The 22,946-nt window shown below is 42.8% G+C and overlaps 1 long non-coding RNA gene across 1 annotated transcript; it reads left to right on the forward strand.

Annotated features, from left to right (window-relative positions):
* Positions 1 to 11,401: 11,401 nt before the first annotated feature.
* On the forward strand, positions 11,402 to 22,721 carry LOC140578975 (uncharacterized). Its single transcript, XR_011983241.1, has 3 exons — positions 11,402 to 11,471; positions 12,835 to 12,952; positions 22,227 to 22,721. It is a non-coding gene; the product is annotated as an uncharacterized lncRNA (long non-coding RNA).
* Positions 22,722 to 22,946: the final 225 nt, after the last annotated feature.

Consider the following 22,946-nt stretch of genomic DNA (forward strand, 5'->3'; position numbering starts at 1 on the left):
CATTCAGGTAATGCAAGATGTGCAGTGCAAGGCAATGCAGAGGTAGAATGCTCACCCATGTTTGCACAATTCTGAGAATGTGCAGAATCTATCTATCTATCTATCTATCTATCTATCTATATCTATATGTATCTATCTATATCTATCTATCTATATCTATCTATATCTATATGTATATCTATCTATCTATATCTATCTATATCTATCTATCTATAGATATATATAAATGGTGCAGATGTGATACTTATTGTAACTGACTATAATTCTTTAAGAGCATCTTTCAAATAGAACGCATCCCATTAAACTGACATGGGGATTTCCAAGGCCTAGATTGAAATCCACTAATGCACTTTAAATGACACACAGAGATTTTCTGTATATCAGGAGGGCCGCAGCATGTGGGATATCTGTGATTATCGGGTTAAAAAAAAGACGCAAGCAGGTTTGGCATTTCATAAGCCTCTATTTTCTCATCCATTTTTGCTCTTTTAATGAAACTTCTTGGTGCATAATTTGTCTTTCAGTATAGGTGCAAATACTAGCTGTAACTTCTGCAAAAGAAAGTGCAGTTTAAAAGACTGTTTGAGCAATTTAGCATTGTGTCTTCTTGGGTGTATTAAACATTTTTTCACAAAACCAAATTCCAAGCCTGACAAAATGCATCATGTTTTTTATTCTTTTCTTTTTATGAACATTCCCATTTTTTATTTCATATTTCTGAAGAAGATGGAGTCTTAGCCCACGGTTATGTAACTCCTGCTCGCAGAATGACAACTTTTCAATTGCACAGTCGATTTCTATTAGGAAGCCTGTTTTCACATTAAACTTTCTTCTGTTTAACCACGAAGGGCTGTCTAATATCAACATCAGAACTCTCTCCACCATTTAGTCACCCTATTGTTCAGATAAGACAGAAGAGTATAGCACAATGACCATATAAAGGAGGGGATTATTTGCGGTAATGTGAAAAGGAAAATCCTGAAACCAGTGCTTGAAGTGAGCTGGTACTCACTGGTACACAGTACCAGCACCTCCTTGTTTTTTCACTTCAGAGCACTGGCACCTCTGAGTATCTGTTGGTACTGGGAGTGAATAATAAGGGGAGTACTGGCAACTGGCACTAAATAACAAGAGGAGTACCGACACCTGGTACTCAATAACATGGGGAGTACTGACACCTGGTACTGAATAACATGGGGAGTACCGACACCTGGTACTCAATAACATGGGGAGTACCGACACCTGCTACTCAATAACATGGGGAGTACTGACACCTGGTACTCAATAACATGGGGAGTACCGACACCTGCTACTCAATAACATGGGGAGTACTGACACCTGGTACTCAATAACATGGGGAGTACCGACACCTGCTACTCAATAACATGGGGAGTACTGACACCTGGTACTCAATAACATGGGGAGTACCGACACCTGCTACTCAATAACATGGGGAGTACTGACACCTGGTACTGAATAACATGGGGAGTACCGACACCTGGTACTCAATAACATGGGGAGTACCGACACCTGGTACTGAATAACATGTGGAGTACTGACACCTGGTACTGAATAACATGGGGAGTACTGACACCTGGTACTGAATAACATGGGGAGTACTGACACCTGGTACTCAATAACATGGGGAGTACTGACACCTGGTACTGAATAACATGGGGAGTACTGACACCTGGTACTGAATAACATGGGGAGTACTGACACCTGGTACTCAATAACATGGGGAGTACTGACACCTGGTACTCAATAACATGGGGAGTACTGACACCTGGTACTCAATAACATGGGGAGTACCGACACCTGCTACTCAATAACATGGGGAGTACCGACACCTGGTACTCAATAACATGGGGAGTACTGACACCTGGTACTGAATAACATGGGGAGTACTGACACCTGGTACTCAATAACATGGGGAGTACTGACACCTGGTACTCAATAACATGGGGAGTACCGACACCTGCTACTCAATAACATGGGGAGTACTGACACCTGGTACTCAATAACATGGGGAGTACTGACACCTGGTACTCAATAACATGGGGAGTACTGACACCTGGTACTCAATAACATGGGGAGTACTGACACCTGGTACTCAATAACATGGGGAGTACTGACACCTGGTACTCAATAACATGGGGAGTACTGACACCTGGTACTCAATAACATGGGGAGTACCGACACCTGCTACTCAATAACATGGGGAGTACCGACACCTGGTACTCAATAACATGGGGAGTACTGACACCTGGTACTGAATAACATGGGGAGTACCGACACCTGCTACTCAGTAACAAGGGGGGTACTGGCATCTGTTTTCCCCACTTGAAGCACTGCCTGAAACTATGTAAAATTAGTACTATTTCACAGTAGGAAGAATTGCTGGTGCTTTAACAGTTGCATACTTACAGTGTGAAATATCTATCACATTTGCCAATATTAACCAATGCGTTCACTTTTCTACATCGTTTGGTATCACTGGAAAAGATCTGCTGTATTATCAAATTCATCTGGGGATTAGGATTTTGTATATTTGTATTTTTCATTAAGGAGCACATGAGCATTTGAAGAGCATAACCTTCAGAAGATGATGTGCTGCTTTGAGTCATTCTCCCTTCAGTGACATGCTCACATGCTTCCAGGTGCCTTTTATTCTTAATTGTAAAAGAGGCTTTGGCTTTCGAGCAGTTTAGATTTCTAATTGTAAAATCAAGTTATAAGCGTGAAATTAATTTTGACGATTATCGTGACAGCAGCCTGCAGCCAGTCCTTACAATGCCTCAGTTCTGACTTCTTAAAAATGATCCCTTTGGTCAGTTCCTATCAATGAACATTTTGGCTCAGGTAATAGCTTTCTGATTGCTCGCCTTGAGTGGCAGCTCTAAATAGCGGTAACGCAAAAAGTCATATAAGACAGCTTCTCCAGAGGCATCCTTTCTGCTGCATTATGGTGTGGGCCAAACGAAAGCCTTTCCCTTAGTTTCTCCCAGAGGTTCTTCCTGTTTTGTCCTTGTCTACACAGTTTGGATGGACGTTAATGAGAGGAAAGGCTGAGGGGAATCTGTAACAAGCCCTAACAGTGCCTCAGCTGGCTGCCGATTGCCTGGAAGACCCTATCAGCGCTTCTGTGTACTTACAGTTACAGTATAATTAGAGCGCAAATTTCTAAAACTCAGTCCATTTCTTTTGTTGCTTTTAAGACGAGGCCACCAGTGTCAGCTGTCCTCATTGCATGTTACGATAACGGGAAGCAAAACTTACTCAGTCCTCATGTTATCCAGTGAAGAATTGTCATTTGTAATTTCCAAAACTCATTAAGTCCACAGAAATGGCACTTACTAACCCTGTCTGTGTATCCCATGGACTGAGTGAGTTTGGGAAGTTTGGCCTTCAGTTGCAGGATTGTGACACTGAACAGCAGGTTGGTTGATGCACAAAATGTCTATGTCTAAGGATAAGTAGCTAGGTAGCTATGCAAGCGAGGCCACCTCCTGACAGCTACCCTCCCCGCCCGTAACCTCTGTCAATACCGCCGTCATATCCCAACCTGCCTGTTTCTTCACTTGTATTGATTGCGGACTATCCTCCACGGGCTCATTTTTTAATCATTTTGCTCACGGCCGTCAAGCGCCAGCCGTAAACAAACCGCTGGCGGACCTGACTGTGACTCAAAGTGTCATTTCCAAAGTGACGGCGTGCTGATTTGCCCGCTCTGCACCGAGCGGCCGGACAAACCCCATGACTAATGGCTGCGGCTCCACACCTGTCAGCCCGTTCCTGGGGGCAGCGTCGCACCAGCTACAGGTTAATTATACCCTGGAATGGCGCCGCAGCATGGCAGGTGAACAGTAGGCTGGTGAAACACTTACCTACAGCCAATAACCCACGATCAGGCAGCCCCAGCTGCTGCGGGCCCCCACTTCGCAGGACACGGAGCTCCGTCTTCTCCTAGAATCACATTCAGTCCTCAGCATTTTACCAAATCACAAATTTTTCTTAGCGAGGGGATCAATCGTCAACAAGCGATTAAGTTACATTTACACTTAACACATTTAGCAGATGCAGCCAGGCTGAGCTTCTAATGAACATCCAGGTACAAGTGTAAGCAGTATTGGAGCAGGAGCTGCACAACCTCTAACATAGCAAGGACCTAATGAGACTGCAGGGCTCTCCCTGTATCCTTGGCTTCTAACCATGGTTTGGTATCTGCGGTTCTCCTCAGTCCAAAAGATTTAAAATTGTGAAATATGTAACATTGTTTTTTCATTGTTTCTTCATGTTTGAGGGTATAAAAACCATGATATTCATTGATATGTCATCCCTTGATACATCGTTTTTTTTCATTACTCTATTGTCTCTTGAGAATTAGGCTAAAAGGTCAGAATCCCTATCATTCGAGACTGAGTACTATACAGTACTGTTCAATGTTCTTTATTACTGCATCTAATGTTGGTAATGTCTTACTCTGTGTAATTTGTAAATTACCAAATGTAAGTACACAAAAATCATGTTATATGTGGGATCCTCGGATGCTTCCCTATTATCCATGGTTTTGGCTCTCCAAAGTCGGCATTGAAATGTATTACTCATGGATACAGAGTACTGGAGACTACTGTATTCAAGGACCAGAAGTGGAACATTAGAACATTCAGGGGACGTAAAGAGGCATCAGTCTAGTACAGGATAAATAGTAGTCATCGTGATAGCATCCTGGTCCCAAAAAGACAGGTGAAATCAGGGAGTCAATGGTTTCCAAAAACTGCTTGCATCTTTACTTAAAAGATTCATATGGGATCAGTGTGTAATACTGGGAAATACTGATGCAGTTATTAGTTATTAACTGGAAGATAAGGGTCAACAGCGTAATACACTGAGTCTTAGAGTTCATCGTGACAGAACATGGCTACCGGTCCTGTCTGGTTCTGTTTCAGCTTGTCCAGGCAGGACACTGGTGTTCTGCAGGGCACAGAGCCCCGGAACCTCAGGACATGCCACAAAGCCACTGTCTGTGGGGGCTGCATGCTTTGTAGCTGGCCAGCATGATAAGCAACATGAATCGACATCACACGATTTTCAATCTGAAGAAATTATAACAAATTGTTAAAATATGAGACCATGAGGAATAAAAAATAACAATTCCAATACGAAATTAAGCTCTATGTATGTTTGTTATAAAGATACGAGTATAGGTGCCGTAAAAGGGAAATTTGGAATTTAATTGGATTGGTCTGGGTTGGGGGCCCAAAATCTCCAGCAGTGCCCCTGGATACAATCTTACTGTAGAACAACAGAACAACATAGAGTAGTTTGTTAACTATGTTTACACAAGCAAATGTATTTTTAATTAGTGATTAACTTTCCATTTTCATTAGACATTTCCATAACATTACCCTCAGCATCAACTCAATAGGAATACTCAGGTTTAAGTTAGCACAAAAAGTACAATAAAGGATATTACTCCTTAATAATTCTTTAATGTTTCACCACATTTTTGGAATTGTAATTAAATGTCAATTCCATGCTTAGTTTTCTAGTGTGCCCTTCAGAAACGTTTCATGCATACTAACAGAGTAAAGTAGCCAAAGGTTTTCCATGGCTTTGTTGTACAGTACGTGGATGATTAAGGAAAGGTTTTCCAGTAAGGTCATCTATACATGTTGTGTAGCTTTGTACCTTTTGAGGCCCTTCAAGGACATTTTTAGCACTTTAACCTGCTGCTAAAATGAAGCAGTTAGAGGGTATAAACCACGATCCCCTGTTATTATGCTGTATATGTGCTGCGTAAGCAGGCGGGCAGTCTGAACCCTGTGGCTGTGAGGTCTCCAAAGAAACGGCTCATAAACATGCAGCTGCTACGTCAGTTTGAGGGATTTGCATGCATCTGTGCAGGTAACACCCAGAAACTTGGAACTCTTTCAAATTTTGGAAAGTCTGGATCCACTTCATGAAGGCTGTCCTATTCACACACAAAAATAAAATCCGTCAAGGCAAACTATTTGCCACAATGGTATTGAATAAACACATAAAACCTTCAACCATTTGTCCAAAAGTAACTGCACTTCTTGCCAATTTATGTTTAGGGTAGGCGTCCTTGTGCGTGTAAATTACAAATCCTTAAAGAACCTGAATTAATTAAAGCCGGTTTTCCATCTCCTCCAGACTACAAATGATACATGGCTTTTGGAAAATGTCTGTTTCTAGTCCAGTGTTTCTCTGCTGAAATTTCATCACTAGTCTTTTTATTCTTTGTCGCTCACGTATTGATGACTTTAATTATTTGATATCTTTATCATGCCCATTGGAAGTATTGTGAGATGTTCCCTCTTAAGACAATGGGGCGTGATGATTTAGGGCCATGTGAACATATTAAAATGTGACAGCTGCTTGATACATTACTTGAGAACCAGTCTCTCATTTATTGTCTTGATTTCCTCCTCTTCTGTTTCTCTCAAGTTAACTTGGAAAAGCAGAAGGAAAAACAAGGTCACCGGAGAGGGAGGCGGGCCTGCAACTGATGCTAATCATTCGGGACGGATGCGGCAGCGTCTGAGGGCCTCCGGATTAGCGCCACGCCGCGCTGCTGTGTGCAACGCCGGGCGTTTATCGTTTTAAGCCGCTCCTAGTGGTCTTATCGCAGGAAGGCTTCTTCTGAGCCATTCTCAAGCAGCAATGTCCTTCCTTAAGGAAAGATGGTAGTGACATGTACGCTCACTCACAAAAAACATCAGCAGCCCGGGGGGGGGTTACTCGGAGTGAGTGACATCATGTGTGGCAAAGCAAGTAAGACCAGTCAAACTAAGAAGTGTTGCAACATCATTGTAGTATTGTATTATTATTTATCTATTACTATTAATTTTTAAAAAACTGATTCTATTTAATGTTTTGTGTGCTTATTGTTTTGCTTATTTTAACTCCTTTCTTTTAATTGCCTGGAAAGCACTTGTAAACCCTGTGGTGAAATCAATGATGGATGGATGGATGGACAGACAGATTAGGACAATTGAGGAGAAGGAAGCAGCTACAGTACTGTTTATGATAAAGTGTGGCTTTTCGGTATTATTTTATTATAATAATGTGGAATACTAATATTTTTTACGTTGTTCAGCTCTCGTGTAAAACCTCGTATTAGTGCCGGGTGTCAGCTTAAGTTTCCCGAGCTTAAGCAGAACTTCCTGATGACATTTCCCAGCTCCGGTGGTTTCTTTCAGCACACCAGGTGAGGCCTGGAGGTTAAAGGGAGAGCAGGAAGGTCAATGCAAGATTGGCTGTGCAATGGTCTTACCTGCGCCGGTAGGTCACTGGTTCAAGTCCCAGGAGATGTCCAGCTGTAGGTTCCCTAAGTGAGGTATGTTAACCTACTGTAAAACATATAGATCTATTAATCAATACTGGCATTTAGATACAGTTTGTGTGAATCTAACTTGATAAAATGAAAGCAGTTTTTTCTGAATACATGTATTTATTGGTTCTGTAAGTATTGACTGTGCAGTCCCCCCTCCCCCTGGCTCTCTCTCCACATACAAGCACTACCATACCCAAAAGTCATTGCTTTTTTGACTTTTTCCATGCAGTTTTGCTAAAGCAGACATTAAGCTGACATTGGAAGCAGAAAAACTAGTACCCGCTGCCTTCAGGGACCCCAAAAGGCATGGCGCTGTGGTGCTGAGCTGCACGAAGGGCCGTCATATAGTTTTATATCGCTGCAGATTGGATTCCTCCTTAACAACTCATCACGCTGCTGGGTATCCTGCTAGATTCTCAATCAGAGTAATAATTATGTCTGTTTACGAGGAGCCTCCATCTGGCACAATGCAGGAGAACCTACTGGCCGGGATGTCAATTTTACCAGAAGATGAGAGTCACAAATTGGGAAAAACCAATGCAGACCTTCTGAAGACAAATCACTTCAGATTCTTTTACAATTAATCAGAAAGAGAGTACTTCATCTTGTCACCTTGTCACATGGGGAAAAGGCAAATAAAAGAAAAAATGACAATGCAGGGTGACAGGTACTTTCTGAGGGCGCTGGATATTTCCCGATGGCTAGATGGCATTTCCCAGCATTCCTTGCTGATAAATGAATGATACTGTACAGCTTATTGGATCAGGGAGCCACTTTAAGGTCCAGGCTGACAGCTCTCATTAGAGTGGACGACCTGTGGAGGGGAATCACACCAGGGTCCTGAACCTCACGGAGCAGGTCATCTCCTGGTCAGCGGCCCGTTAAATAAAGTGGAGTCACTGAGCCGCTCGTCACATTTCTGTCGCGCTTGCAACGTACAACTTGTTAGGGTGCTCTTCAAAGTCTCGCGCCCTTTGTCACCTTTATGAACTTCAGCTTGAAAATGTCCATGAAAGCATCTATTTTTATTTCTACAACAGGAACCCGTAACTCGGAGAGAGCCTGATTGCGTGCCTCACATGCCAGCCAAGTTTAAAATATGACCAGTGATTTGATCCGGCAGGCTGTTTGTGCTGCATTGTGAGGAAACCTTCAGTAAAATGTGAAGATAATAATATACATTCGATAATAATACAGAGCTTTTGATAGTATGTAAGATGTTTTTCCTTCTCCATGGCTGCACTGTGCTTCCTTGCGACATTCATTTTGCATGAACATGTTCCAAAATAGGGCACATTAATAAATAATTAAACAGTGAGGTTGAGGTTAAGTCATGAAACAATCCAATATGCCAGAAATCAGAACCTTTTGGGTTTTCGTCACTCCATTTATATTCCAGTGGTATGAAAGTGAAATAGTCATATTTGATGAAGAAGGTAACGGATGGGGGTTTTTGAGAAAATCAGTGGGCGTACATAACTAAAGGAAGTCAGGGGAAAAAATTACACATTGAATGTGACAGGTCAAATAATTTAAGATACAAAACCAGCACAAAAAGAAAGCTTAGAAAATTAGATTAGAGCCAATGAAACATTATATCCAAGTTTGCTTCTCAGTTTTGCTCCTTTAATTGTAAGCCAGGTGTGATGACGGCTGGTTTGCGCTTAGGGGCCGGAATGTAATATGGATACATTTATCATACGGATACTTCGCTCATATCGGCTGCAGCATGGTGTTGTGGTGCATTGAGCTGTATCACATGATAAAGAGAAATCCTTATGCTGTATCTATACTCTACCTACAAATAAAGATGTTCAGGACACAGGGGTTTTGAAGAAAGGTCTATACGAGCTTCATTAACCACAGAGGATGTACTATCATCACTAGAAACTCCTGTCTTTGCGATGATGTCTACAGCCAGGTGCGGACTGCCCATTGGGAAGCCCGGGAATTTTCTGGGTCGGCCGGTTTTCCTTCCCAAATCCTGGCATTATAGAGCCTGTATACCAAGGCTGCCCATCCCATCGTTCGATCGTGGCGTGTCGCCAGGTCCATTGCAAGAGATGGTTAGTGGATAATGCTTTATTTCATTGGTGGCAGTTAGCCGGTTGATCGTGATTGGCAAAATATACCAAGGGGAACCCCCCACAGTTAGTGGAAAATTTGTGAGTTGCTTTCTCCTGTCTGTCCGTCCTTGCCCACATCTGTTCGTCGCTGGTATTCATCAGATTCTGAGTGATGTTGTGCAGCAGTAGGACTCATTAAAGGAGTCAGATGGTCCTACAGAAACCTGTGTGTCTGAGCTGGACCTCAGGTCACTCTCCTGCTGCTTTTGCCCTGTTTGTCCTGTCTGTTTGCAGCTCTGGGACTCTCGACGCTTGAATGAGCAGGGAAAAAAAAAAGGTTTTGGCTCGCTGTTTACCTCGATTTCACTCTGCAGGTTCGGAGGGCCAGGCGTGAGGTGTCCAATTCTGACTTTGGCAAGCCCGAACTCAGCAAGGCGGGTGACTGCGGGGGGAAATCCCATTATAGAGCCCAGTTCTGCGAGTGTTATGTGATTTCCTTCCCTTTCAGACACCGAAGGGCCGCACACAAAGGGTGCCCAGCGGCATGAAATCGATGGCGAGCAGCACTCACACGAATCCGATTGATTTGCCGTACTCGCCGGGGTCCGGTGCTGCCTGGCGTAGCCGCACACGCGTTTGATTTAAAAGGCTTTCAGTGGGTGAGAGCTGCCCTGCCTAGCTCGGGAGGGTGTAGCAGGAGCCATATTACAGAGACAGTTTGGGGCTTTGTAGGAAAACACCTGGACACACGTACACCTCCTCCAGCTCTTGTCAAAGCTTAAATGTGATTACAAACGTTCTTAGTACCTTTAACTTTCTGATCTAGGGAAAAAATTTTTGTATTTAAGTTAATTGGTAGATTTGGGTATGGATGGTAGTGACATGTACAGTACTTACCAACACAGTGGGAGTACCGTGTGTGTTTAGCGGGTGGGGGCTGATATGGGCCCTACCAGTGTTTAAACCAAGCCTCCACCCTTGTGACATCATAAAGCCCCCATCTTTAAGGAACAACAGGACAGGACAGAGGGCCTCTGTAGTATGGGGGGCATGAGCAAAAATGAATTGCTGCTCTCAGGAGGTGAAACCTTTTTGTGACATTTAATCTGAATGTGATATAACTAATTCCAGGAATTGTTCTCTGTACAGACAAGCACGAGAACATGTATGTTCTATGTATGTGTCTACATGTTCTGTGTATGTGTGTGTATATGTTTACAGACAAGCACCAGGGCTCAGCTTACTAAATAATGATACTTGTTTTGTGTATTTGTCAAGGGCATAACTTTGGGTTGAACACCTCCGAACGCCCCCCCCCCCCCCGGTAATCTAAGCTGATGGTACATGCTGATGCTGTTTGCAGTCTGAATATAGCATAGCTCCTAACAGCAGGCTGGCATGGTTGTTTCTGCTTGTGGTGATTGTGCGTGCTGTACTTCCACGTGATTGTCGCCCAGTCTGCATATAGATACCCTTCGAGGCTTTGAGTCCGGCCACGTAGTTCACAACACAGATCTGCCTTTAGCTGAACATTTACACTTCTTCTGATCCATTGACAATGACAAGGACAGGCTACACTGAGTTATGACTTGAGATGCTTAACCCGCTAAAAACAGAACTGTTTCTATAGTCATTACTGCTGTCACCAGACATGCTTGTGGTCCCAGGAACCTCATTGTTATTGTCATCACAGATTCACCAGAGCCACCCTTTCTGAGCCAGAGTTACAGCGGTCTCTCTTTCATTATGTTTGTAAGTATACCAAAGTTCAAGAGAGACATACTATAAGCCTCTTTACTAAAGGTGAACTTGGAGAAGGCAAGATGAAGGGCACACACTTTTACCTGTTTCCATGAACTCCCAAATAAATTTGTCAATAACTGAAAACATAAACAAAACATACTGCTTGTCTAAAATCTAAATGTGAAAATGCACAACAGGTAACAGCTCCACTCCTCTGTTTTATTCTCTTTGTAGGTGAAGTGATGTTCGTGCTGATGTTTACCAGCTTCCCACCTGGGACTGAAACCTTGGAACAAAGAAGGGTAAATATGCCGCTCAGAATATGTAAATATGCACCTTTTCAAAAACTTTTGACGCGAGATTCTATTTCTTGGTGACATGACAGGAAAGTGGGAAACTTCAAAAGCACAGAGCCTGTGGTTCTCTCACCGTTTCACGGGGACATGCAAGCTGCGGTATGGGCATCTATTGATGTGGATTTAATATTATGCACCTTGCAAGCAAAATAAGTTTGAGTCACTGTCACCTGGCTTTCATGCTGCTCTGTGTGAAAGGTGAACAGTGAAATAATGTCACCCTGGTACAGACCTGACCGTGGGTTTAAGGTTAATCCACGGTCATCGTCTCTGGATCTCCACATTTATGTGTGAAATAAAGATTTTTTACCGGATATGGTGAGATTCCGTCTGTTTACCAACTAGAGTACTAACTTTTCTGTTTCTCCTTAATGGGAGGCCAACAAGGATGTACGTCCTTATCACCACATGAAATTTTCTTGTAAGATCATTTAGATTTTAGACAAGCAGTAAAGAAAAAACAGGTATGGAGTTCGGACATTCAGGAGGGGCTCAAAGTAGAGCCGCTGCTCTTCTGCATGGGAAGGAGCCAGTTGAGGTGGTTCAGGCATCTGTCTAGGATGCCTCCTGGCTCTTGGGGAGGTATTTCGGGCACGTCCAACCAGGAGGAGACTCCGGGGCAGACCCAGAACATGCTGGAGAGATTATATCCTGACCCCAGATAAGCAGCGGATAATGGATGGATGGATGGATGGATGGATGGATGGATGGATGGATGAATAATTGTTCGAACATCTTTGCAACCATATTTAGGTTTTTATTTAACTGTTTTTTTTTCCTTTTCCAATTTCATCTTAACATAAGAATGAGTGTGTCCCCACATTCAGAATGATGGTCCTTAAACCATAATGGAGTGCAGTGGTGTAGCTGAGTCACTTATTGCAGTCGTATCTGTGTCCCAGGCTCTCTGCCTTCTCCCAGCTCATATTATCATGAGTTGTTAGCTGAGGACCTGCTTCCACTCTCCCTGAAAGCAACGTGGGGCTCATGGGAGTTTTACTTACATTAACAATGTTCTGAGAGCAGAAGGAAAAATGATTGGTTCAGAGAGATAACCAATGAAATTGTAGAGGAGATGGGCCCAAGCAACTAGAGGAGGCAGGACCAGCCAATCAGATGTCTTGGTCCTGCCTCCTCTAGTTGCTTCTCTTTGAACCAATCATTTTTCATTCTGCTCTCAGAACATTTTTTACTATAAGTAAAACTCCCACAAGCCAATGTGGGTCCTGTTTTTTTCACACGTGGGAAAGGGAAGATTAAAAAAAAAAGCAAACTTGCTTTTGAATTTAAATGAGTTCCACCTTTACAGATAGGTGCCTTCCTGCTTGAATGCACTCGTGTAACAGAAGACGTGATGAGGCTTGAAGAAACCTGCACGTTGTACTCAACAGGAAGTGGAGGAGCTCACCTCTCCAAGAGCATCATGGGTAAATTACCTGTTTTACATCCTGTATTTATTCCATTCAGCAGGTGGAAATGACCACAGCCTATTTACATGTGTGGCATATTTCCAATGAAAAAGTTCAAATTTGCTAATAGTTGGTTCCCAAAACCCTTGGTCTCAGGGTAATTGCATGTCATGTGAGCAATTATGGGTGCTCTTGTTCTCCGTCACCTAGCAACGCAATCTGAGTGTCCAGTGTTAGAGTTTACTGGAGACCTCTTCATAATTTTTATCCACTGTAGTGCTCTTGTAATTTAGATTAGAATTAGATATATAAATATATAACCATCGCTATTGCTAGTCCGGGTCCCTTTTTACACGCGACAGGGTGATATACACTCTGGACAGAGCCATAGAACCACCGCTAGCACCATACAAATGTTTCACTAATTAACCCTCCATTTTTACTGTAAAATGGTTCATTTGACGGTTGCAGTATATTAATGCAAATATATGATGCACCATCTGGCCTAAAAATTTGTGCCTTAGCAAAATTCTGGTGTCTGAATCATTAAACCATCAATTCGCCTCGACCATGTACTTTTACGAAACAGACCATGTCACCTTGGCTGCCTTATACTAACCAGTCATGATGCTCCTGATCTGCAGATTGGAGGGAAACGTTTTAATTAGCTGCTAACAGACAGCTGAGGGTGCTGGGGAGACAGAGCCGAGTTTGACTGATCACAGGCACAGAGGCATAATCCACTGCACCACACACTGCCCCTCTGAGCTATGGATTATAATGGTGGAATACTGACCACAGAACCACTGCAATCACACCAGGACCTCACAACTATTCTGCTGAGAACAGGATTCGAGCTGGTATCCTTCTGATCATAGGTAGAGATCAAGAAGCCTAATCCATTGAGCCACACACTGCCCATCGCAGGCTATAGATTATAACAATAGAGAACTGACCATAAAACCACTGTACTCACAGCTGCAACCTCACGACAAGAAGTATCGTCATAACATGGACAATGATGTCTGTCAAAATTGTCAAAACATGCAGTCTCCCAGCGGTACCCATTGCACCTGTGCCTTCATAGCACTGGATCCACGCATCATTAGCCACATTCCACTTCACACAAGAGTCCAGCTGAGGGGACGATCCAAGCACAGTGCAATGTACTCTAAGTTTGCTGGTTCTTACACAGCAGTTCAGCATGACTCAGTGGTCATATGACACTTCTGATGTACAGCAATGCCGTGGCTGTCCAGGATTACAGAGAGTAGGCTGCTATCAAAAGTACCCTCACAGCCTAACAGTGTTTTTAATCAACTAATATAGGTAGTAGATGGTGTTATGTAACCAGAAGGTTGTTGGTTCGAGGCCCAGGTGACACTCTGCTGTTGTAGCTTTGGGTTAATGCATCATCTGTGTGTTTTTAATTGTGCAACTTACCTTATTTAACTAAATATTAATGAAATGCATTTAACAGCAGACAAAGAATGACCAAGGAAAACTGTATTTCTGTTGGAGAAATTGCATTCTTATCCCCATTAAATTGCATTCAGGGGCCAGTCTGTGAACCAGTAGATCTAAAGGCGATTCTCCCATTTGTCAGTAAAGACCTTTGCACACATGCATTTGTAAAAGGGTCACACTTTCTAGCAAAGTGGCAATTAGACCACTTTGAACACATTATACTGTAATTACATAACTGCTTTACTTGTACTCGTAAGCAAGTACTGGATGAATGTCAAGAGAGGACACATTCTGGGGTCTGAGTTGACAAAGGACTCTTTACATAGCACAAGCCAATGTTCTTTTGTTACATACCGATTGGAAAGGGGGAAGCATTGAAATGCACATTCAGGCAGCAAAATCGAAGTCATTTCGCTCATAATGGAGGCTGAGGCGGTGTTAAATATGCATCGAGATTTTTCCATTTGCTTCTCCAGCGGCTAAATCACAGAGCTGTAATCCCAATCAAATGCGATAAAGATATTCATAGACCTGTCTGCGTGTTGTTTAAATCAGCGTGGCTGCACTGTGAAATGGAGTTCGATAGGGTCCAGGCGGGAGGTCTGTGCTGTCAAGGATACTCCTGACAGTGAGTAAACAGTCTTTTCATTTAAGCTGCAGAATTGCATAAATAGCTGCACACACACAAACATATACACTATATACCAATAATGCCATAAACACTATGCACCATATGTGTTATTCTTTATGGTAGATTGTTAAAGGTTATTAATTAATACCCAATTTTGTTAATTAATAGACTACATGGAGCATAAGCAGCTTTGTTATTTCTTGTCTTAGTATCTGTTTCTGACACATTTTCCCTTTTTCATTGTTAGCTGATACTTTTGTCTTATTCTAAGCAACTGTGTTTAGTCCTCTGTGAACGTGTCATGAAATATGCCAGCCTGTGATGAGGAGAGGCCTGTCTGCTAATGTCATCTTCCAGCTCTCTTCTGATCTGTGCTTCAGAACACAAGGGCCTCCGTTTTAAAATCTGTGCCCTGTTTGAATTTAAAACTGCAACACATTACACTGCATCCTTAAGCATAGCGGTCAAACATATAAGCCAGAGGTGCCCAACTCCAGTCCTGGGAGGCCGGAGCCCTGCACATTTTTGGGTTTCCCCTCATTTAACAGCCCTGATTCAGCTCCTTGTGCTAATTACCACACAGCTCTTCAGCTGAATCATTTATGGTGGAACAGGGAAAGAACTAAGCTACACAGGGCTCCGGCCCCCCAGGACTGGAGTTGGGCACCCCTGATATAAAGCCCTGGTAGGGCCGGCTCGGCATACAGACGACATAGGCAGTCGCCTAGGGTGCCCTTTGATTAGGGGGCGCAATAGGAGCAAATAAAAAAAAAACAGAATAAATAAATCTGGTTAGCTTCTGTAACATTACATTTATTTACACAAGTTTTGATATCTCACTACTTTTCTTGTGAAACAGGTGTCACAGTAGAAAGAAAAATTAATTACTCTTTGTAATTAGTGCTCTTGAGTTACTAACTCATGCGCAGGAGTTACTAATCCATGCTCTTTAGTTAATAATTCGTGCTCTCAAGTTAGTAATTCGTGCTCTCCGATTGGTGATTAATTTGAGTGCACGAATTAGTAACTCAAGTGCATGACTTAGTAACTCGAGCGCACAAATTACTACGAGATCGTTTTTTTCTACCATAACCTAAGGGGCTCCATACGAAACAGATACAGGCAAGCTAGTTAACAGGCAGATACCCTGTCCTACTGAAATGTTTTTATTATAAATGAATTAACAAAAAATGTGTTCTACTGCTCTGGGGGGTGGGGGCTAACTGATTCAGGCATGTTAATCATAACCAAAGTGTACTTTCTCCACAATAAGGAAATTATTAAGGGGTAATATGACCTTGGATTTTTTACTGCAAATGTAAGTTTGCACAAGTGATAACAAAGTGTACCTGCTCTTTCACTATGGCGTTTTCTAATGAAAACACAATCACTTCATTGTTCCACAGTCTCACACCTTTTTAATGCTTAAATCCCTTCTGAGATAAGTCAGCACGTTTCAGCGCCCGTGTCTCACCAATTTCCCTCCCAGTAATGCATTCGATACGCACATTCTCTTCTCCAAAGCCTCCGTCAGCAGCACACATACCTTTAAGAGGACTAACGACAGCTCTCGACAATTAACGGTGTGTCGCATTTGAGCCTTGCTGCCTCCTCATTTACACAGGTCATCAACGTGATAATAGAATTACACCCACTTTGGTTAACTGGTGTCACTTACAACCTCGACATGTTAATTTCTAACACGACTCCAGTGCTATTTGGTTTAACTCATTGCTTCTAAGAGGAAATATTTGTTGTATGTTTGCTGTAGAAAAGTGTTTCCCAATCCGGTCCTCAGGTCCACGTTTTTGCTCCCTCCCAGCTCCCTAGCAAACATGTGGACTGTCTGTCTGGACTCTCTGGTAGGGAGCAAAAACATGGGCTGACTGTGGGTCCCCCAGAATCGGATTGGGAAACACTGTTGTAACATAATGAACAAAGTGCTACTTTATTTAGTACGCATCGTGGCATGAATCAGTGTCCTTTGCGAAGTCCATTAGGTTTGGTGAGCCATGCAATCTCACACAAAGAGATACTGCTGACAGGTAGTTCTGATATAGGGGGTGTGAATGATGGCGCATGCTTAAGTGCTTCGGCCTGTTTGCGAGTGAACCAAATATCAACTACACTTATGCATATGCTACACAAGGTTCAAAATAGTGCCTATTAAATGGCTTCCCAGCCATTAAAATGGTTTGTTCTTTTGATATATAACACAGCTCTTCAAATCTGGACCTCGATTCCAAATCCAGGCCTTGTTTTCAGTTCTCCCGGGTAGGTAGTTTTATATTCACTGATTTTGATTGGCCAGAGGCTTCACACCTGACTCACGGGTAAAGGGAGGCTGGAAAATCAGCAGTGCTCAGACCTGGAGGACCGTGAATAGCCCTGATATATAATTTTACAGTACTGTTGGTGGGTAATAGCCAGGGGATTCAGCTAGAAACAAGACCGTCCATTTTCCAACCACATTTCCAGTACAGGGTGCTGGAGGCTGTCCCAGGGAATACAGGGCATACGGCAGGGTACACAGTAGGTGCCAGTCCATTGCCAGCAATTTAGAGATGCCAATTTGCATGAGTACCTGGGTACACAACGAGAACATGCAACTCCCCAGACCCACCCACAGAACCAAGGGCATAGGTTTGGCATCAGCATTGGTAGGGACCAAACCAGCCCTTAACCCCCCCTTCCCTAAACACACATGGTATCGCCACAATAATAATGACACTTAATTGATCCCTGTGGGCATATTCTCTTACCTACGCCGTCCTGCTCTCCATGACACACAAGAGCAAGCTTGGCAGAGAAGGGCAGCCACTTGCAGTGGTGCCTGTGGAGCTGGGGGTTAAGGGCCTCGCTCAAGGGCCCACAGACATGTGATTATTCTGCTAAAGCTGGACGCAAACCAGCAACCTTCCAATTACTGGCACTGAGGCTTAACCCACCAAGCCACTTGCTGCCCCCATAATAGAAGGCAGTCTGCTGACACTGGGATTTGAACCAGTGACATATCGCTATGGTCCCTACCCAAAATTACGTCACAGCATGGAACCAGGACTGGGTTTCATACACTGAACCGTCGAGGGGTGAGGCAACAGTGCTATGCATTGAACTATTGGGCAAATTTAGTCATTTTCTGAAATTGGCATGATTTATCTTCAATACAGATGCTTTCTATAAATGATATACCTGCAGTTTATTTTCAAAGCCAGTAATGCGGCTTGTAGGATGAAACCTTGGTGAAGGTGATCAACTAACACAGAAAGGCACATGAGGTTTATTAATCAGTCGGCTTTTCGTCGGGACTTCTGCTCAATCACAGCACATTCAAAACCAAAGGAAAACACAATTAAAAAGCGAATCAAATAGTGAATTCCACAATATTCTGATTAATGTCTCTCAAGTTGCATACTAACTACTAGAATGATTAATTGTGTTTCAGAGAGAAAAGGAAAAAAAAAATTTAGCTTAGAAAAAAAAAAAAAAAACACGTGACGTACGCACATAGTCGAGAGCTGAGATTAATTCCTCCAACATCCAATCACGTGCCTCGGGAAGAGTCAGGGTGGAGGGTGGAATACCAATGTATTGTAGGGCATACACACAAACTGTACACTACAGGCATATTAGAAAAGGCAGTTAGCCAAACTGAGAACAGCAGGAGGTTGTATGCAGTAACAGGAACTAGAACATAAGTAGCAGGAACTAACAGGTGGCGCCTGTCCACGGCCTGACAGGTATTTTCATTGGGCTGTGTCATGTGACAGGTGCCCCTGTCTCTGTCTAGGGCTCATTTGTCGGTATAATTCTTGGTAGATGAAATGGCATATGAGATGGGGCTTTCTGGCTGTTACTACATGTGATTTTAAGGTATGAAAGCTGTTATTTCCTGTGTCGTGGGTGTTTTCTCTATCCGCAACATAACGTGGCCTGAAAGGGGTATTTGGGCTGCGATACAAGATATTTTCCTTAGTGTTTTATACCTTCTTGCTGCATGTGGATCAGAGCCGAAATATATATTGAATTTTATTGCATAGGCAAGGAAGCTTTGTATGCATGTACAGAAGTCGGCAACTGTCTGCAGAGTCCATAGCTACAGACCTCCAAAATTCTCATAAACACACTCCTAAACCTTGTGGACAGCCTTCCCAGAAGAGTTTAATCTGTTGTAGCTGCAAAGGCTGGGCCAACTCCATATTTTATTAAGAATGGGATGTCATTAATGTCCGTGTGTGTAAAGGCAGGTGTCCCAATACTTTTGGCAGTATAGTGTATTTGTAGCGTGTCTCTTGTTTACCTCTTCAAATATCAAGTGTGTCCTGTTGCTTTCAAGAAATTCTTGCACCCTTGGGCTCTTCACAAACACTTGTGCACAGTGCATCTTACATCAACATGTCATAAAGCCTGGCGTCTCAGTGCACTGCACTTCAGTGGGTTAAATGGGGCGAAGCCAAAGTATGTACGTATGTGTTTAGCTGTGCGTCACAACACAGGCACTGGGACAGCATGCAGTGTTAATTTGAAAGGTGTGATAATTGCTTTAGTGAGCTACACTGGATGAAAGTCACAAGTGTGCTTGATGTGAGCCCATTGTTCCCTTTGTATTTTTTAAATTGTTATCAGTGCTAAAACAAAGTTGCTGTACCCAGTGGTAATTGGCCTAATTTTTCTTGAATTTCTGTTGCTTTATATGTAGCCATTTATGTATTCTGCCAGTATTACCGTAATGTATGTAAGACTATTGCTGATAATGCCAGCCTTGGCTGCTGGATATTTCATAGTTCCCCTATACTCAGGGTTATACACTCTATCTCCTGTCTCCTGCTGGATTCAAACCTCCAGCACTGGGCGTATGTGGCAGCGCCAACCCTATGCTGCCCCTGAGATTGTTATATATGCACATACTGGATTTTATTCCAGGAATATTGGAGATCCATATCCATGTGTTATAATTGGAGTTTTAAACGCAAAATAAGATTTTTATTGAAGTTGTTATGACTGAGTTGATTCTGTTAAGATGGACCTTCCCTGCCCTTCTCATTCAGAGTGGTTGTGAAATATTAATGTGATACAGCTTTGCCTTCTGGCTGTGAGAAGTGTGCTTCTAAAGCGTTGCCCTTTCAAAGAGGCTTGCTCCCCGAAGTCCTCTTCTGGGGCTCTGCTTGTACCAGTGTTACACCACAGAGGATCCAAAAGTCAGTCGGCAAAAAAAAAAACAAAGTACATCACCTTATTAGCAATTTAATATGCAGAATAAAGAGCTGTTTTCCGTGGAAAGCAGATATGCAGATTCTCCCCAATGGCAGGTGGAGAATCTGGGAAATCTGCTCCTTGTAGTATGTTTACTGCATTCCTCAGCTAGCTGTGATAAATGCTCTCAAAAGGACAGATGCATTATTTCCCCAATCGGCAGAATGTCTTACAGTAAATAGATTGAAAGGATCATCTCTGCACCGGCAGGGACCTGTAATTAAGTTGTAATATTCCGTAACACATTCCTTCAATTAAGTATTAAATTGACAGTCAATATTCTAGACTTCACCTTCCTGTAATCACACAGACTGCTGCATTTTAAATAGCACAGGTCAATTTATTAAAACATAGAATCATCTTTTCCGGGGATGTTTTTCATGCAAAAATGCTCATTCACTTTTCAAGATATGAATTTCCTGCAGATTGTATCGGTGATCCTGGACCAAAGCAAAGCACAGCGGAATGTTCTGGGTTTTGGAGCGCGTCGGAAGTGTGACCAAGGGCTTTTCCTCTCCATAAGAAACATCTTAACATACAGAATGTCGCATTAAATAGACTGAACGTACTGCAAATGATTCACTTCAAAAACTTATCTTCTTGATCTCCAAGGGATGAAATATGTACAGAATGATAGCTCACCCCCCTTGTAGCTGTCAGAATGGTTCTGTCCAATAATGAAGGTGCATTTCAGCTCCCACAGCCATCATAATGGTTCGGTCCAATAATAAAGATGCACTGCAGGGAAGGAAAACTGACATCACTTATTTCTCTTGATTGTCCTGGTTTGGGTAACTGAATTTTTCTTTTTTTATGTTTACAGCAATGAAACGCTGGCTTAATTCAAAAATCCTTTTATCCCCACTTTAAAATAGGTCAGAGTATATGCCCTGATAGGGGAAAAAAAAAAGAAAAGGTAGTTTACAAAAATTCAAATATTTATACAGTATTTCAGCATTTCTCTCCCTGTCCCAGTGACCATATATGAAATGCACACAATGAATTTTTCAGCCAGAGACGAAGTTGCACTGTAAGCATAATTTTCCTTTAATTTAGTATAGTTTAAAAAGTGAGTTAAATTGTATAACATTTACATAAATTAAGGCCTACTATATGTTGGCACAATGTCTTAAAGGCCTATTATATGTCCTAAAGGCCTATTATATGTCCTAAAGGCCTATTGCAGGAGTCTCAAACTCCAGTGCTGGAGGGCTGGAGCCCTGCACATTTTTGGGTTTCCCCTCATTTAACATACAGTATGTGATTCAACTCCTTGTGCTAATTACCACACAGCTCTTGAGCTGAATCATTTGTGGCAGAACAGGGAAAGAACTAAGCTACACAGGGCTCCGGCCCCCTAGGACTGGAGTTTGAGACCCGTGGCCTATAGTATGTTGGCACAATGTCTTAAAGGGTTGGTCCCTATTATATGTGCTAAAGGCCTATTGTATGCCTACAAAATGTCATTATATCCTGGGGGCAGCGTGTGACTCACTGGGCTAAGCCTCTGTGCCTGTGATCAGATGGTCACCCATTCAAGGCCAGCCTCAGCACATCTGTGGGTCCTTCAGCAAGACCCTTAACTCCCTGCCCTTTACTGTCAGCTTGATCTCACCTGCAAGCTGGGGGAGGCATAAAGAGAATTTCCCCACTGGGATCAATAAAGTATCAATTATAAAGGGTCAGCCCCTACTTTTTGTTTTAAAAGCGTAAGTGTTTTTGCTCCTTCTAAAGGTAAAATCTATGGATAAAACTGAAGAAACTGCCTATGAATCATAATACTTTCATTATCCCGGAGGAAATTGCTTAAATAGTGGCACTATGAAGCCTTTCATTGTACTAATGCTATATTTTCAGAAAGAGCACCGCCTCGCTTATCAGAAAAGCCATAAAATGCAGTAGCGCCATAGATGGGGTGATGTCATTACTCTGCTTGGCCAGGAGGGTAGCCGGCCTGGGGCTCCAGGAAGAGCATGGCAAGCCGGAATCAGAGAGACCAGCCTTCTGCGCGGCAACATCAACCCCAACGCTCTCTGCACAGCAACTTGCCAGAAGCTCAAACAACAGTAATATATAGTTACACTTTAAAAACTAAAGTCACCTGAGTTTTGTGGAAGCCCCCCCTCCACTCCTAGGGTTCATAGTATTCTTCAGGTACAGCTTACACCTTGCTTACTTTCTTATTCAGTAATGTTAGCCTGCCTGGGGGGTCGGGCAGCCAGGTGACCTTGGACCCCCAGAGGATGTTTCTCCCTGATTTGGGAGTTTTTGGTTCCTCTCCTCTGTTGTTATCTTTCTTTCTTTCTTTGTTTCTGTTGTTATCTGGCTTTCTTTCTTTCTTTCTTTGTGTTTCACTTTTGCTGTTTTTGTATTAAGCGGTATGAACAATGTTGTACCCCATGTGCCACAACACACCTATGTAAAGGACCTTGGGCTGATTCTGTTGCGAATGGCGCTATAAAAAATTTAATTGTATTAAGTAGCCCAAAGATTAACATTCCAACTCAGTGTTTTCTCTCTTTAACCCCCCCCCCCACCCAGAAATCTGACATATAATAGTGATATGACATCATACAGCCATACTGGAAGGCATGAGAAGAGAACAAGTACCCAGACTCTCAGAATCTCTGCCCCCCCCCCCACCCCCGTCTTTTTGCAGTG

The sequence above is a fragment of the Paramormyrops kingsleyae genome, chromosome 17, assembly GCF_048594095.1.
Source record: "Paramormyrops kingsleyae isolate MSU_618 chromosome 17, PKINGS_0.4, whole genome shotgun sequence".
NCBI lineage: Eukaryota > Metazoa > Chordata > Actinopteri > Osteoglossiformes > Mormyridae > Paramormyrops > Paramormyrops kingsleyae.